Below are 19,674 nucleotides of genomic sequence, written 5' to 3' on the forward strand. Positions count from 1 at the left end.
AAAATTTTGTTGACTAGTGTTATTAATAAATTGTCAACAAAGTTTGTTCTAAACATTTTTTGGTAATCCTTCATTTACGAGAAAAAAGTGAGACAACAGATGCAAGAAATCCCTCAGTTTGTCTGGCACACCTCTCGGCATTGTTTCACTTGAGTGACATCAAAACTTAAATAATGATGAATGCATATCTTTTTTATAAGTATCTTCTAGATCATTTTAAAAATATTTTGTAGAAGATAGTGCTCTGCAAATACATAAATGAATACTCCGCGTTTACAGACAGAGCTAATTTTCTGTCGTCTGATATGGAAGATGCACTTATCCAACTTTCATATGACCTTACACAAAAATACAGATTTTGATTCTAAAACAGTTCACACGAATTCTAGAATTCTGTAATGAATGCGTACTCACTGCTGGCTGAAGCCGCTTTAGATTTACTAACACCATTTGGCTCAACATATTTATGAGTCAAAAAACCTTTTCCTTAAATGGATATCAAAAATAAATACAGATCGATGCTTAATGTGGAGGATAATCTTCGAGTTGCTGTGTCCAAAATTAAACCTAGAATAGATAACCATTACTCAATGCACGGTTATATTAAGAATTATATTCGTTTATAAACCTATTCACACATGAGCAACATGTAATGTATTTTTAAGTTTCAATTTTGACTTTATGTATCGCAACTAAGAAATTAATAGTATGGTAATTCCACGTCAAGTGTACAAACTTTAGTCCAATTTACGGCATGATCATCAGCGATTTTCATCAAAATTTTCAATTATATTATACTCCCTAAATAAAAGTCCTAATATACTATATTAATCAACAGAAAATATGTATATATAAAATATGCGTTTAAATATAGAACAATAATACTAATATATAGTATAAAAGCGGCTCTACATACTCTAGTTAATGCTCTCATTGAAAGTGCTCCCATTAAGACCCCACTATAAATTTAGGATATGTTTGAAAACATATACAGAGACATGTTCAAATAAAATCGTTTTTCCTACTTTTCATTTTGAAGGCAGCGCCAGAGTTCCAAACTTTTATTTTTGATTGAAATAAGATTTTTGAATATAAATTATAGTTTGTGTTCTAGTGCATCTTTTGACGTAATTTTTCTTTTTAATCAACCCACTACGAGGGGAATTATGACCTTCTGAACAACACTCGTCAAACATATTATGTCCAACTTTGATCAGGCCTAGAAGGTGTCCAGACTCTAACATTTCACATACACTCTTCTTTCATATAGAAACGCCAGCACACGAAAAAAAAAAAAAAAAAACCGACATCGACAATGCTGAAGTCACAGGAAAACGATCTATAGCTGAAATACAATAGTAAAGACTAAAATTTGAACCTATAATGTAAAAATGTACAAAGGCAGCGCAAATGTCACACGGGAAAATCTTCAGGAGGATAAAAAGTTTGTAGTAGAATTGCATCAATATAGCACATAGTATTCAAGCAAAATTTTAAGTTTCTAATTATAAATATAAAATAATTACATACGATTATTCATTTTACAGTATGTACGTTCCACCCTGTATGTATCATGTATACAAACATTTTTAAGGCTTTACAAACTCTTATTCAATTATAATGTAAATGAACTCCTAAAAGTAAATTTATTACTCAAAGAAATTGTGAATTTTTAATGAGGTTTTTTTAATAATATATTATATTGTACATATTCAGATAACTCTTTTGGCCAACAGACATGATTGCATGGCTGACGAATGGGAAGGTGCATATATTGTAGTGTTAGGACTGGCTTTGCAAATTTTAGACGGGTCACAAGTAAATACAATTTTAACACGTTTTTGGTAAAACTTCGAGTCTGGACTAGTGTTGTTGGATATACCTAGAGTTATATATTTCCAAGAAGTGAAGCTAAGCAGTCATGACCTTAATTGGATTATCTGTAAGCACCTACAGGGTTGTTCATTGAAGTTAAAACAATTACTAATTCCATAATTTACGAAGGTTGAGTGAATTAATTTACATTTCGATATATTAAAGTTTAAATAATTAGTTACAAAGCAAAATAAACTTGAACTCCCTGCTTTCGTAAAAATCGAGAAAATGACACTTGAACGTGATCGACGAATTTATATTTGCTCACTCCAAGCAGTTGGGTGTCTCCAGGAACAAGGTCTACGCCGTTAACAAGTCCAAAACGTTGGAAAGGAAGAAGGGCTCTGTAAAAACAGGCCAAACTGGACCCGTAGGAGTTGAAGAAAACAGCCCAGGGCAATTCTCTTAGGTTCATGAGGGGCCACGCAAGATATATCCAGGTTTCACATCAGACTGTCCGGAGAATTATCTACCCACAAAAAAAGTGGCGGAAAGAGTCGGTAGGGTACATGAAACTAAAAGTTATAGCAAGTCCTATTACATGAAGGGATAACCTTGTATTTCTATTAACCTTGAACTGTGCAACTCCATCATACCAATGAGGAGGGAGGGGAATTTTCGTTAACGCCATTTTGCTTGAACATTTTCGTTCGAAAAAGTATCGAAAAGTAATAATACCTAATTTGATATAGGAACTGTTCTGGTAGTGAAATTCGGTCAAGTTCTGATCACATAAAAGAAAAAAAAAGTTTTGAATTTCAAGGTTTAGGTTCAGCAGTTCTAATGGTTCTAGTCTCCGTTCTTTTATTTCAACGGTTTCAGTCTCGATCCGGTCTTTGTTATCGATTATTTTTAATACAGGCTCAGTTGATAACAGGCACTTAAAACAAGGGGCGTCGCTATTAAATTCGAATCCAAGAAATGATTTTATATACAAACAGGCCCGCAGTTACCTTATACGCAGAGTGCGTGGTGCTCAAAGTTCTAGCAGGGGCCTGAAAACTAAAGTTGTTTTATACAATGGTTTTCAAACTAGGAGCCGTGAGGGGAGGCGCAGGAAATGGAGAATTGAGGATTGCTTTAAGTGATCAGATCCATAGTAAACATGTTTCGTATAAATTAAAAATGTATTAATGTAATGGGGCCGTAACACAGTAACATTTACCATGGCTTAATAAATATTGTAGCTTATAACTATAGGCCCCGACACGCAGAGATGACGAGCTGGATCCATAATCTACCCCACACTTCCCTCTTTTATTTACACCGTCCGGTGTCTAAATCCACTTTTCCAGATCCATAAGAAGCCATTAGCTATTTGGAACTCCGATACAACCGTATCACCCGGGGAACGTAAAAAGAACCATCGGAAAACGCTGCAACTATATTAAAAGGTTATAACTATACCCAAAAATATAACAAACGAAAATAAGCACAAGAACTGAGACAGATAAGATATATATTACAGTCTCGGGTTGACTCTGTCCGCTTTCCAGTTCTAGCAGTTTAAGAACCTGAACCACTTAACCAATAAGGGCACAATCTTAGTTAATTTCCCCCCACGTTTACAAATCGGTCTACCGATAAAATAACCTAAGTCCGAATTCGAAAAATACCATTCACTCTCGGACTAAGTCCCAACACTAGTAACTTATTGCATTGCGTGCGAGACCTCCTCAAAAATAAAAATACAATTAAATGAGAAGAAGACATTGAATAAGATCTCCATTCATAATACACATAAAATATGAAAGACATTTTTCAATTATTTGCATGGGGAGAAATGAAGATGATGTAAATAGGAGGGGGGGGGGGTAAACAGAAATTGAAGTTATGGTAAGGCATTCACATGAAAACCTCATGCTTCAAAGTCTCATTTTTCATATACTTCGGTATACAATTCCCATATTTGTATACATATCTCTGTATATGGAGAATAAGGAGGAACAAAAACTCTGATATTAGATGACTTTTTTTTTTTTTTGAAAATGGGGCCTTTTCAATTTTTCCCAAAAATAATTAAAATTTTTGTTGATAAATCATTTGGTTCAATTTCTAATGAACGACGTTATTTTTTACGTTTCACATTATCCTCTCGGGTTCTTAGATTTTAGTTTTCAAAATGTATTGAATCTCGAATTTTTTGTTTATAATAATAAAAGAACAATTACTATTTTATTAAAAATATATATTATATTTAGTTAATTGACTCAGGCGTATATAGTGGCTATTGTGGAGTATCGTGCCTTATATTAAATACTCGCTTAAATCCATTCAATATTCAGTATGATTTCTAATTTTTTAATTTTGAATGAAACCATTTCCAACGCATCCGTTTAAGATATTTAATTTTTCAAATACTGTTAATACAAAACATTTGAAGATGCTGCTGAATCATTTCATGAGATCTATAAAATTTAGTTTCGACAGTAAAAATACTTGCTAAATATGTCCAAAAAAATCTAAATTCAAAATTGACTTTAATTTTTTTATCACATTTTGGAGGTTCTAGAACGTTTAAAATATGATCTTTTATCCTAAAATTGAATAAGGTTCAGTCTCGTTCCGGTACAGCTGAGTCCAGAATATCAGAACTCAAAATTATATAGTTTGGTCCTGGATGACGCCACTCAACTTTACAGGGTTGACCTTATCTAGTGGTACACATTAAATTATTTTCAATTTTTCAGGAGTAAAATTTAAACGGAAGGTTTTGTCAGGACATTTATTCAACGAAATCCTCTGAAAATAGTGATTTGCACAACTTTTGTTCAACTTATGAGCCTTCAGCTCTAATAATTGCCTCAATAAGAAGTCTAAATCCCTTGCAAGCATTGACTATGTAGTCAGACTTGAGCTTGGTCCACTTCTAATTGATGGAAACCTCTTAAGAAAATGGATTTTGGGATATATGGTTTCGGAAGCAAAATATACACAATAATAATTTGATTCGTATCAACTAAACCCTGCTTCTCAGTCCATTGATGCATAAGGGGGTAATAAAAGGTTTAAATACAAATAGTTATTTATTTTGCACAGACAATCGCTTTTATGTTGACGTAGATGAATTTGCATGTTTTAATTAACTTTTTATATGTCTCCATCCATCCTTAATATCCCTTATATCTTTCATAATAGCTATTATTATGAGCTTTGTGAATTTGCAATTCATATTTGTATTATATGCATACGTCATTGCGCACGTGACTACTGTTTAACATATTTTTATATTAAATATGTACAATATAGGGGAGACCAGATATAGTTTTAATGCTGTTATCTATTTGGAGTCAATTACTCTGAGTTGTTTTGATATATATGTACATCCCAAATTTTTAAGACAGCAAACCTACATTTAGTGTAGACATCGAAGGCAACTATCTTGTTGTTACCGTGAACTAGGGCAAATTTCGTGTAAAGATACTATCCATCTATGGACATTATAAGGACAAGCCAGGTTTCTATGATTTTATTTTTGCTAAGCTAATCGAGGATGATGACAGGAATTGTGGGGATATGGGTTAAAAGATGCAACCACAAAATTAAAAAAAAAGCCAAAACATACTTTCGAAATTAGAAGGAGTTAAGAGTTCAAGGCTTGACTATTTTTTGTGTCTTCCTCAGTGCTCCCCTTACTGGATGATTATAATACATTGCTAAAAATAATTTCCGATCACAAGCCCATAAAAATTAATTAATTTTTAATTTTAATTAAACCGCAAATGCACTCAAAAAGTATCTGGAAGTTGAATATATATATTTTAGGAGATGAAATGACTGACACCAAAATCAAAGATATCATACTTGATATTTTAGATAGATTGAGAAATAAAGAAATAAAGACATCTTCACATGCTTTGAAATTAATTTTTAATTCTTCAAGACGAAAAAAAATATAATTATTGTGGTAAGGCTCAGTAAGGAAAGGAAATTAATAAAATTTTGTATAGATGGAGATGGTGGTATTATTGAGGAAGGAAAATTCAGAGTGAAAATTTTTAAACGCACTTGTCTAATAAGGAGTGGCAATAAGTCTCTATCAAAAGAAAACGTAATTTTTGAGCGACTTAAGAAAATGTAAAGTAATCAAATGGCCAGAATGCAAGTAAATTCTGTGTTCGATGCAAATAGAAAACTTATAGTAAATCCCAAGGAAATTTCTTCTGCTGTGGTAGAACATTTTCAAAATATAAACAAGTCTATTGATTGTAGAGGAGAAGAAATGTGTGAGAAACATAATGCTCAATCGAAACATAAATGAGGCGATCATTTCTTAAAAAACATGCCACAGATTCCTCAAGTTATTAAAGATTCTCTGGACAAATTTATATCACAGAAAGACATAGAAGACTACATAATGTCATATAACAAGAAAAATAAGTCCTCGGGACCAGATGGTTTTCCGATGGAATACTTTAAGAAATATTGTACTTTGTTGGCTCCTCTATTAGAAATAGTTTATAGCGAGGCATTACAAGTAGGGAATTTTGAAAACAATATTACTGACGGACGATTAATCTTGATACCTAAGCAAGGAAAGAATCCTAGGTGGATCGAGAATCGGAGGCCCTCACTATAATCAACACTACCTATAAAATATATAGTGGAATTCTGGCTCAAAGAATTCAAAAGGTTTTGACATCAATCATACATTCTTCACAAAAAGATTTTATAAAGGGTCGATATATGGAGGATATTCCACGAAGAATATAAAAGATTCAATACAAACTGCGGAGAAAGGTGGCCTAAATTTAGTAGATATGGCCATGAATTTCAAAAAAGCATTTGATTCAATATCACATCAATGGGTAAGAATATGTCTCAGAAATAATAGTTATGGTGATCTTTTTGCGGAGACGGTAGACATTTGTCTAATTGACCTCCACACATTCTATGAAAAGAGTAATAATAGATTCCTAGTCAGTAAAAGGTGTCGCCAAGGCGACCCAATTTCACCTTGTCTTTTCATAATTGCATTGAACCCTCTAATATTGAAAATGGAAAATTGTTCTGTCATCAAAGGGATTAAAGTAGGAAACTTAGAAAAGTAAGTAGAAGCGTTTGCAGACGACCCGACTACTTTATACTCAGGAGACGCAAAGCAAATTACTAAATCACTTAACTGTACCGACAATATCCTTGAAAAGTTAAAATACATATCTGGATTAGAAGTCAACTTTCAGAAGTCAAAACTTCTGAGAAACTGCTCAAATAGACTAGTCTCCAAAAATTAGAAACAATAGAAGTAATTAAAATACTGGATCGTTTGTTGCACTAAAAAGAAGTGATGAACATGCAAATCAGGAAAAAACTGAAAACGATTTGGTCAACACAATGTCTAAGTACGCTACCTTTACCATTAGAAATGTTCCCTTCAGAATTTTTATATGGAACACACTAATACTACCTCAAGTAATTCATCTGTTGAAGGTTACAGGGTTTTCTGAATGATTAGCAAAGAAAGCAGATACAATATGCCAACATTTTATATTTCCTAATGGGCCAAACAAACTAATTTCCTGGAGAAGAATATATTGTATGAGGAAATTCGGGGGGCATGGAATGATATCTTTCAGAGATTTTTGGAAGACTCTTTATTTTCTTGGATTGGACGAACATTTGAGGAGGGCACTGTATGGTCAGAGCGACTGAAGATGAAATTGTAGGAGAAGACAGAGGCAAGACTTAAAGATAATGAAAGGCAAAGGTCCATTTAAGGTGCTCCAAATCATAAAGGACATGGGCATGTTTTGGTCGGAAAACGATGGAATTATTTCTGAAATTTCAAAAATATGTTTTATCAACTATGAAATGGCAATAACCTGTGGATGGGAATCCCAGACTAGACTACATGACAAATTCATCAATTAGAAGGAGACTAGACTTTATGGGAGAAGTGTTTAATAAAAACAGTTTTTTTTACGTATAGTGAAGAATTGGAAAAGAGGGAAATTTTTACAAAAGTATATTTTAATAAGAGAACATTTGGCCCAAGAGATAGTATTTTTAATTACGTGGAAGGAACAAAAAACAAAAGAATTCCAGAATTACTTATGGCAGAAAACGATAAGAAACACTTCTTGCGGTTGATTGAGAGAAAGATCAAACGAATACAATTAGAATCCAGCCCAATAGATGTGTTGATGTAGGGTTTGATTTTTCCTTATATTAGTTAAAATATCGAATAATTACAACAATTCTCCTCTTTGGTAGTATTCAGGCGAAGTCAATCGAAGAAAAGATCTTCTTCTCTGAGTAAAATAAAGAAACGTCCACCCATTTTTTATTTGAATGTTAAGCAATGAATAATAACATATGGGACCACTTAACCCGGGAATTTTTTTCAATGAATGATGGAAAGTAATATTGATAATATTTTGTTCAAGATTTACAAGAGTAGTCCTTGTGGGGCACATAGTGGAATTGAGGAACAACAACGGAGTAATTTTGGCCTTTGTCGTCAGCAAGTCTGAAACATTGGAGAGTAAGAAGGGCTCTGTCAAAAAGGGCAAATAGAGTTTAAGAAAACAGTTCATGCCAATTTCTTCAAGGGCCATGACTTTTTTCAAGAATATTAATTAAAAATTATTAATAAGGAAAAGTAAAAATTCTGATGATTAATAAATTTATGTATTTTCGAACCTAGCCCTAATCAATAGAAAGTTAAACATTGAAAAAAGTAATTTTCCTTTATTATTTGTTTGTGCAATTCCTTGATATATGCTACGACTGTTCCCTACTGGACTTAAGTATTTTTGGGTACCTCAAAAAAAAAAAAAAAAAAAAAAAAAAAAGCTTTCAAGAGTCCAATACACTAAAAAAGACCAACAGAAGGCCGTTATCATAACTGCTTGAGCAACCTAGAACCTATCATTGTAGAGAACTGCAGTGAAAAGTTCCGTACCAGCCTGGAACTGATCATTAAGGCAAAAAACGTATTTATTGATTGAAAATGTAAATTAAAATTCCCTTGATTGTAATTATTTGTACAATTGTTGTAATTTTCAAAAAGTGTTGCATGGATTTTTTGAGAAAAATATATGCTCATTTTAAGCCCTTTTTGGGTCAATTTTCTCGAAAAAAAGACTTGAAATACGTTATTTCTTTGCTCAAACGCTTTTACACGCTCTCAAAGTGCTTTATTTAATGATTAAAATACGAACTTCGAAATAAAAAAACGGCTTTTGGATTTTTTTGTTATTCTGTTTCCGCCGTCCTTTTTACACAAACAATCTATACTAAACATTTAGTCCTTTCATCATCATGAGTGAAAAACAAGCAAAAAAGGCAGTGCATCTTAAATCTCTTAGATGCTGGAGTTGATGTGATGAAGATTATGGACATTGTTAAGTATCCTAGGAGCCTGGTTTTATGTTGGCCAAGATAAAAAAAATAAAAATAGAGAAGACCTTTCCAGGATGTCAATTATGTTGTATTATAACGAAAAAAATATGTTTCTAAAATTTTATTCTTCAAAGGGCGTTTTTTGACCCTTAACCTTTTTTGATTTTAACACCCCCCTAACTTCAACACAATTTATATAAAAATAATGTATTTTATAGCCCCAATAAGTACTTTTGAGTATAGAGAATAAACATAGATTTAATTTATAGCCATATGCTTTATTAGTTCTATATAGTAAACAATTGTGCCAGGTATTTGGAATTATAAAATATTTAATATGATGAACAACAAATGGAATAGATCAAAAGTTACATTACTTTTATCTATTGCTAGTTCATTCATAAGTTTCTGAACATAATTTATGCACTCATAAACGAGGAAGAACAATTCCCAGCTCAAACTCCGCAGCCCTATTCCAAATAATAATTTTCCATCCAAAATCCCCTTTATTCCAATATCTCGAAGAAAAATTGAAAAAAGTAATTTTAGGCTCTCCCATAACTATGTAATTATCGATGGATTGCAAAGATACGGCATCAGTTCAATATAAAAGGAATGGGTATTTCCTAAAGCGTGTGAATGATTAGTCAGAAAATATTTCATAGGATTTCCATGGTTTCATCCTAGAGGTATTTACAATACATTTAATGTCCATAATAATATAATGTATTATATTTTATCATTAGCGCCCTTACATATTAGATTTTGGATGCAAGTCAAAAATTTCGAGTTCGTTTGAAGCTCAAGTTTTTGACAATTTCCATATATCATGTAATGGGATTTTTTTCCTTCTTACTATTGATGCATTTCCAATCACACGGCTCTACTTTACTGAAACAAAATACACTGAGTATTATGCGGTCTGCTGTGGATGTTTCTCCTTCTTTTCTTGTAATACTATTCTGAACGTTTATCAGTGCAATTTGAATTAGCTTTTTTTGAACAGTGAATAATTTAAAAATAAAATATTTGGGAAGATTTGGCTAATTCGCCAATTTATTTTGGGTGTTTTTATGGTACTTTTCAATAGATAGGTTGCGTGATTATAATAAAGGTAACAACGTGATCAGATTTCTTACCCCCTCCCCCTTACATTTTTATTTTCTAATCAGCCCATTCTTCTAGTCGGTCCTTTGAAGAATGATTGATAGCTAGATTAAATGACCCTGAACAATAACAGGCAAGGGACTTGTAATTACACGCAGTGATCGCTGTTGACGTTGACCCCTAAAAGTTGCTATACTGGTCCAACTTAGATATCAAAGGATTTTATATTCAGTAAGCTTTTGCCTGAAAACTTCGTTAGACCCGTAACTATGGATGGTTGCGTACCAGAGGCTCAGAAAGGAGCTACGGTAACTTGATTTTGCGAGGAAATACTAATTTGGATATTGCAGAGTTCATAAACATCCCCTACAACCCCATTGAGAACTACAAAGAAGTACTTCGACGATAGTGGTGATCCTGATAAGTTTTATGTCAAGAGGATGAAGGGAAATTGCCGTAGTTACGTGTAGGATAATGATACAATCAATCAAATCCTTGATATTACCAAAGGTAATCCTAGACTGTCTATAATAGCAATACTTTCGAAGATTGGAGACTTACACTTCTTGGTGTGAAAGGTGATGATTCTTTCTACCCGAAATATGTTGAGTTTTTTAAAGTGTTAAAAACTGCAATCCCACCCTGTACATTCCGGCGCTGTTGGCTAGATTATAAAATACTAGAGAATATTATATAGGTATGTTACAAAAAATTTTAAATTCCATTTTTTTCCTTTTAAACCAGTTTTATCTAATAGATAAAATTAAAAACAACATTTTGATAACAAAATCATTTCTCTGGCTTCAATCTTATCGCCTTTTTTCGTAGCCTACACCAAAATCTGTGATCTAATAAAATATGATATTTCAATAAAACGACACAACTTTGTTAAACATCAAGAGAATTGAATAAAATTTTCAGGAATTACAGAATACAGTATTGTACAAAAGATGAAAGTTGTAAATACCTGCAATCGAACTGAATAATATGAAGTTTGAGTATATAAATCTTCCCACGCTCTCCAGACATTAAATTATAATTATTGGAAAAAAAAAAAGAAGATAGAGGTCAAAAATTAAGGGTAAGTACATTCATATTGCGTAGTACTAAAGATTGAAGATAATAATGTCTGATTGAAATTAAGGCACTTTGTATAAAGCAATTAATTCGAAACTTTACATGATACTAGACAAATAAATGTAGTAACACCCATAATACCATTTATTCGATCCATTCAAAATGGTGCATTTAACGAAGCGACGGATTGGAAAAAAATGAAACTGAGTGAAAGATTAAAAATATATCTACATTAAGTATAATTGACGTAAAATTGATTTTTTCCATTTAATTTATACAAATTCGTCGTTTCTATGGGGATCCACAAAACATTTTTAAACTATCATCACAGCCATTGATGTAAGTTTGATAGTTTTTTATACCGATCGATTACTACTTTTGATACAATGAGCTCTTCTGCTAATTAAAGTTAATCTAATGTAATATAGTAAACTTGGCTAATTATTACTCAAACATTTCGAGTAAGGATTATAATTCGAGTTCATATAAAGGCCTATTCTCCAAAAAAATATTTTGAGTGAGTTCGATTAATTAAAAAAAAAAATGTTTGATTGTGTAAAATAGAGTGTTTTTTTTTTCAAGTTTGAGTAATACTTAATCCAGCCCTAATCATATATATTAATAAAATTTCGAGAGAAAAATAGTAACTTTTTTGTGGCATTATTTGTCACAAGTATGCTCGTCAACAGGTTATTATTATTATTGTGTACGCAAACATGTGCTTACATAGATAGGCACATTGTACAATTGAGTGTATTTGCAACTAAATCCATCTTTAGAACGTATAAAGAAATATGTACAATGGTAATTGCTATCAAGATTAAATGAGATCTTCAGAAGAATGGTTGACAATCGGCTTTATGTCTAGTCAAAAAATAAAATAAAATATAAAATCCTCGCTTCCCGATTCTACTTCCATATACATATACATATATTTAGAGTGTCCCGTTTTTGGGGTAATATTTTTCACCCCCTGAACAAAGACCCTTTCATCTCAAAAAAGTCAAAAAACTGACATTAGCAAAGTATGAAGCTTGTTATGCCATTTTTGGCGTTCATACCATTATTGTTTGGGGGCAATAAATAATATTTTTCAATCAAAATTGCCAATTTTTACGCCTTTTTCCCCGCTCTAACTATAACCATTTGAGTCAAAAATTGAACTTTTTATTTTTCCATATTTATATTGTTTTGAATCGCCTACAAAATGAGTGAACAGAAGGGGAAATATGTCATCAATCCGTCTCGCTTGACGTACATATAGACCAAAAAGACATCCCTGCCATCGTCGCAGTCAATGTGAGGACCGCCCGAAATATCCAGTATACAAAGAACATCGGCAATCGCACGTCTAGAGCTACAGTAAGAGGAGTTATCCGCTCAAAAACTTTACAGATTTCTAGCACATGGACATGTGGCCTTCGTCATCCCCCAACTTGAGCCCCTTTGCTTACTTTTGATGGGGTGCCAGTGAGGGCATCACAAATGCAACCCCACACCGAAATGTAAATGATCTTAAGTCTACTATCTCCAAGGTCTGGGCCAACTACAATGAGGAAAAAATTGTCAAAGCCTGTACAAACTTCAAGCATCGTATTGAGACTGTCATTGCTTCTAATGGAGGCCATATCGAATGAGATTCACCCCCTGTGATTTTGCTAAAAAAATTGTATATATATATATATTTTAAATCATTCAATAAAATTTTGAGTTTTTGAGAACATTTGTTTCTGTATCCTGATAAACTGACTACTTAAAAATATAAAAAGAAGTATCTTTTACTTATAGTATCATATTTTATTCAGTAGAAGAGGCCTAAAAATCCCCCTTTTTAACCCAAAAATATCCATATTTTTTCTGACCTAAAAAAGTGAGTTTTTTCTTGTCCCCAAAAGAAATGGTTTTTGTGCATGTGTATAAAAATATACACACAAAAACGGGACATACTAATATAGGTATATCTTACATTAAATTTTCCTTGATTGTTGAGATAAGCAATGCGCAATATTTGCGATCTATACTTATCGTATGTCAAAGAATGTAAGATATTTTTTCGTCTTCTTCAAATATTAAGATTGCATTCAGTATCTTTGGAATGAGTTTGATTAAATGTGTGAGATGGTAGATTGATTTTGTATTATATCTCTTAATTATTCAGTATTGTTTTGTACTCATTCATACTATATAACACCAGGGAAGTAGGGAGGTGACAAATGAACTAATAATGACGTCATAGTCAAATTTTATAAATACAATAAAAGTTTTTAGAAAATATGTCCGGTCGGTATGCAAAAATAAAAAACCCAAAATGAACGTAGTAATATTGACAATTGGAAGACTGTTTAGGAGGAGAGCAGCTTAGCTGTCATGACGTTTCATTAGAATAGATCCTAGAGAATAGAAGAATTAAAGACAAATCCTACTCTGTATATTGCAAGTATTTGACATGAATTAAACCGATGTTGATCCTCATTTCTACTATGAGTCCAACACATATACCTCGGCAACAAATACTCAGTGTTAGTGTTCGTCTTTCATGCTCTAATGAGAACTTTATATCTATTTAAATATATGATAAATATATATGACTTTAAAAAAATCATGATAACAGCTTGGGAAATTAAAAAAACACTGTTACGTTTGCAAAAAATATTGTGAAATAGTAAAAAAAAACTGTAATAGAATTAATATGGTTTATCATGTTCTTTCAATATTTCATTCTTTAATAAATTATTTTCTGTACAAATAAATTATTTCTAAATATACATTACTTCTCTAAAAAAAATACAGCCTGATATAAAATATGCATGGATTATGCATTAGGGCAGGGGTAAACCCAAAAAGTAAAAAAAAAAGAGTTAAAAATTTTTTAGCTGCCGAAACAGGATTGATGTCTTATATTATATCTCATTTTTTTAGCATACATTGAATGGTAATTCAAAAAATTCAAGTTTAATATTGAATAAATAAAATATCATTCATTGGTATCTTACTTAAAATAATCTCAAAAGTATAAACGAGTGCGTAGTAAATAAATATATTTTTTTAATTTCACCCACCTCATGGAGATGAACCCCTATTTGAGAATCACTTGACTGTAGACAATTAAAATTGGTTCTACATATTTATATAACCCCAACAATAAACAAAGAAAAAAATAGTATAGTAGAAATGAAATAAATTGGACTTTTTCATTCCTTGATTATTTTGTTTTTAGAGATATTTGATATGGAACTATTGTCTATTAATATACCTCTCCAAGTATATCCAGGTTAAGACGAATACATGTGAAGATATATTTAAAGTTGTGGAAGAAAGTAAAAAATAATGTATAAATAATAACCTAATAATTTGATATTATTTTAATTCCATCCCATTTCAACAAATCCTTATAATAAACTTATAAAACCAGCTTTTATCCTTTGTTATCAAGAGATTATGATTTGAACATTGAATGATGAACATGCAATTAATTAACAAGAATAGACATTATATCTTCTCAATAAAGGGTACAACACTGTAATTACGCATTTTAAAAATCATTAACTTTAAAAAAAATAACTATGAAGTGATAATTTATTTTAAGATTTGTATTAGTATAGAGTGGCTTTATCAAATCGAGCGAAAAAATTGTTTCTTCTTTTTGAAAGTATTTGTGACTTTGGCGAAACTCAAGAGCCAAGATATGATCAAGTGTGTTTTATGGTGTATATTAGAATCTAAATCCTTCACTAAAAAAACCTATTGTGAAAGAAATAAGTACAATTTTAGCTATCGATGCAGCTTTATCCCTGAAAATACCTTCCTTGGAAAATACAATTTTTGGACAATGGCTGGGAGAGAGATAAAGTACTTCCCAAGTTTATCTTTGCAATACAATAAGATTATAAGAAAAATTTAAAAAAAAAAAAAAATTAACTCACCCATTTAGAGTACTTTATGCTTTTACTTGCTTAGTTTTGTTTTATTTTTTTATGTGTCACTGAAATTTTATATGAACTTTATTCTATTTTTACAAACTAATTGACTTTTGAACTTTTATCCAGATTTTACTTTTAAATATACCTTGAATTTTGATGCAGGTTCAAGCCCGAAGCTAAAAATTTAAACTATAATGTTTATTCATGTATCTGTATATAAGCATTAGCCCCGGTTTTAGTTATTAACGTATGAACATATTAATGAACTGTGAATAATAAAAATAATATTTGTCAAAGTCATAGATATCTACAAAACAGCTTCAATCACTACTGTCTGTGCAAAAAATGTGGCAAATCAGATAATATTATATCATGAAAAATATATAAATTTGATTAAATCTTTTACCTAGAACTTACGACGTTACCAAGAAAATATTGATTCATTTGTGTATGATTCACAATCTTTATTTGATATTTCATCTTATTAATGTTGAAATTTTTGTAAATTTCAATTAACTAAGAAAATTCCTGAAGTGCTTATTTTATGTGGACGATCTTACCTTATTTCTAACGAGAACACAAGAAAAGCTGGTTTATTCCATCTCCCAAGCCATTGAAGTCATTCAGAATTTCCATGGTCTCTCCATCAACATAGAAAAGACTAGGATCTTATCCAATTGTGACGACTATCTTAAGACATATGATGATCTTTGCTAGTTATGTTTTGTTAAGTCTTTCTCACTTCTAGGTATTGAAGTTTCTAGCTGCAGTGCCAATGCTGGGAAAAGAAATGAATCAAAAAATGTATCTAGTATACAGAAAAGTGTCTTATTTTTCAGTAATACCCCACTCACTAGGTATGAAAAATTGAAGGCCTGGGATATCAATATCCTCCCAAAACCATACCATCTGCTAAGATACGTGCCTTTTTCAAAGATGATATTTGAGAGCATATATAAATTAAGGGAAGATTTAGCAAGGGGCATGCAACAGCATACATTTCAAGGATGAGGATTAATGCTCCAACTCGCTGGGGTCTTGGTTATACACACAAATAAGGTATGTGGAAGGCGCTGAATCTCTAGTGGTTAATACGGCTCAGAAGCTCTGGTGATTTTTGGGCAATTAAAATCCAAACAAAATTCTACCAACGGATTGGTTTTTGAATTTACTGAACGGATCTGTATGGGTCCATTTGAAATGTTTGAATGGTGAAAAGATAAGATCAGCGTTGGAGAAAGGTGTGTTCAGTATGGAGCTCTATCATTGAGAATGTCCTCCCTTTACTAGGGTCAAAAGAATCACTTAATTATAATTTTCGACTGAACAGTAGGAGTGAGTTCATTAGTGTTAAATAACTTCTTTCTATCCCATGGAACACGGGAGACGTTCTCTAGACGGGATTTCAAAAGTAATTATCTCGGTCCTCTGATCTTTGAAATCATTGTAGTGATTGTCGTGAAGAGAATGAAACTTCAACAATCCCAAGGCGAAGGTTTGAACTGCTTTGTCATAGCGATGGCATGGAACATGCAGATCCAAACGTCATTTTGAAGAATCCATTCACTGACACACGTCAAAAATGGCTTAGGTACACACTGGAGGTGTCCTGTATTTTTACAAACAAGTCCCGGGAAGATCCTAAGGATATAAATTGTTATTTCAGCCAAAAATAATTGGAGACCACTTTTCATTTATTCTACCAATGTTTAAAAATTAACCAGATCCTTTGGATGTAGTAGAAAGAAGTCCGGATAAATTTTCATGTGAGATTGAGTCCATCGGATTAGCTCATTGTAACATCCTTGCGATATAAGGATAGATGGAAGATTGAGTCGCTCATCTCGAAAATACGATGTATAATATACGCAGTGAAGCACAAAAACCAAGGGTTCCCTTCGTGGATCCATGATTACGTCTCTAAGGCAATGATAATCCTCAATTCCTTCTCCATCGACTAATACACAATGTTTTAGAATGTTTATTAAAAATAATCTGTCAGAACTAGCTCAAGATCCTCCCTTCATGATATGATTTATTTTTCAGATCTTGCGATTTGCCGGTTTTTCTTTTTTGTTTTTTATCCTTGCGTCGTTGACCTAATATTAATTAAACATGGAGTTGTCGTTTCTTCTTTTTATGTTTTTTTTTTCAAATGAGAACATGATGATTGATAATAATTAGTGTTAAGACTCGGTCCAGCTCCGAATTTTTTTTCGGTTCGGTCTTAATTAATTTTTTCTAGACTGATTTTTTTCGGTCTCACTTTATAGACCGATTTTGATTCGGTTTCACTTTATCGACCGATTTTTTTCAATCTCAGATATAATGAGATACCTTTTTTTTCTCTATCATATTATAAGTCCAACATTTATAACTTTACGTCACTTTTTACATTATTTTTATTTATATATTCTCTCTTTAAGAAACATATAATCATGATAAGAGCTAATATTATATTTTTAACAACTATGATACTGATATACAGGGTTCGGAAGCAAAACGTGGACTGAATGACGGATTTTAGAATAATGTCAATAATTTTGAAAGCTTTTTTATCAAAACTTTGAGACACGACCTTTGTGAACATGTTCACTGAATATGGCCTCCCTCCGCAGCAATCACAGCCTCCACAAGGCGGCGGAAAGCCTTGCAGGAGTTGATGATGAGCTTCTCGGACAAGTTCTTCCACTAATTCACAATGGCGGCCTTCATGGAGTCGACGTTCCAGTAAGATATCTGCTTAGTCTCCCTCTCAAAGGTGCCCTACACTGCAAAGTCCAACGGGATCTAATCCGGCGAACATAATGGTCACATGTCCTTGAGTAAAAATCAGCTATATTGTTGGCACAGAACTTCTGGCATTTGGCCGATGTGTGTGAGGGCCCACCATCTCGGGTACACACATAGTTGTCCTCTGGGTAGGTGGCCTTGATCCATGGCTGTATGGAGAGCCTCAGCACCTTGTAGTAGACCTTTTGGCCGATTTTCTCCCCAGCCTTAAAGAAGAAGGGAGACATCTTCTTGCGGTCGGACACCACGACCCCTGGACCATTGCTTTTTAAAGAACACTTCCTTGACCTCCTCTGGTGATCCTCTAAGCCAACAGGTGTCCTGCCGGTTGAAGACCCGGGCCACATTTGGATGCATTTGGCTTAATCCACGCACGAACTTTCTTGCACCTATATAGTCTCCTTTCCTTCGGTGTGTCCTTCAACAGGTTGTATGGGGTCCTTGTGTAAGAGGACAACCCCAAGTTCTCCTTAAAAACCCTCCTGATTTTCCCCTTGTCCACGTCGAACTCGTTAGAGAGGCGATTCATGGATTTTGTTGGGTCTCATTGATCATCTTCTTCAGGTCCCCCAGAAACTAAGAATCCCTTTTCAATTTGTGTCCCCCACTTCTTTCTTTCCTTGAGTGGTCTTTTCCATCCTTTTTTTATCTTGTCTACCTTGAAAATGAGGCTCCTGGAGCACTTCACAATGTCCATAAGCTCTGCCACCTCAGTTTTGGCACCCTGAAGGTCTGAGATCCTTTTTCTTTTTGCTTCTTGCCCACTCATGATGAAAGATTTGATAAATGTTTATTATTGTTTACTTATGCAGAAAGAACAGGAGATTCGGAATATGCAGCAAAAATAAAAAACCTCTCTATTTTAATTACACAATTATCATTTATTAACAGTCCACGTTTTGCTTCCGAACCCTGTATATTTGTATAAAAAACTGGGGACCAATGCCCATGGCCCCTATGTGTCCGTCTTCACTGCTTTTGAATATGTACTGTAATCGTAGCAAGACCACATAGCCAAATATCAATGTTGTGATGAATCGAGACCTTAAAAAATCGTTTCCAAGAAATAGACGAATGTCTAAAACCACATCACTATTTCATCCTGTCTACTCATTTTGGTGCACTTTTTGTTTCTTTTATGCGCAGTTTAATTTCGGCGACATTTAAATATATTTGAATGGTAGTTCCTGTCAGAGATAATTGTTTAAAACAATTCCCATCAAACTAAATATACTTATACTAATATTATATAAATTATAAGACATTTATTACTATATTTAATTGACACAAATTATAGAAACTCTAATTGACTTGTATCATATTATATCCAGATTGGAATTACATTTAACTATAAAATAAAGGATCATATTATCACTAATTAATTCAATAACATCAGGTGTCTTAAATAACCGATCACAACAAAAAGATTGACATAATATATTATATTGATGTTAATTTATAATTGGAGTAAAAAATATGGAATATTTAGACTCGATTTAGGATATTATGTATCGTGAAATGCATCAAACGTTAACTTACATTAACAATATTGTATGAA

General features: G+C 32.6%; 1 protein-coding gene across 1 annotated transcript in view; it reads right to left on the minus strand.

The window, feature by feature from the left end:
- Positions 1-16,318, minus strand: part of LOC121119543 (A disintegrin and metalloproteinase with thrombospondin motifs 9) — a 201,683-nt gene extending 185,365 nt beyond the window's left edge. The window contains exons 1-2 of the mRNA XM_071889016.1: positions 16,178-16,318; positions 15,884-16,101 (exon numbers count right to left, since the gene is read on the minus strand). The gene's annotated coding sequence lies outside the window, so the exon portion shown is untranslated. The remainder of the gene's footprint in view (positions 1-15,883; positions 16,102-16,177) is intronic.
- Positions 16,319-19,674: the final 3,356 nt, after the last annotated feature.

This window comes from Lepeophtheirus salmonis, chromosome 6, assembly GCF_016086655.4.
Source record: "Lepeophtheirus salmonis chromosome 6, UVic_Lsal_1.4, whole genome shotgun sequence".
Taxonomy (NCBI): Eukaryota; Metazoa; Arthropoda; class Copepoda; order Siphonostomatoida; family Caligidae; genus Lepeophtheirus; species Lepeophtheirus salmonis.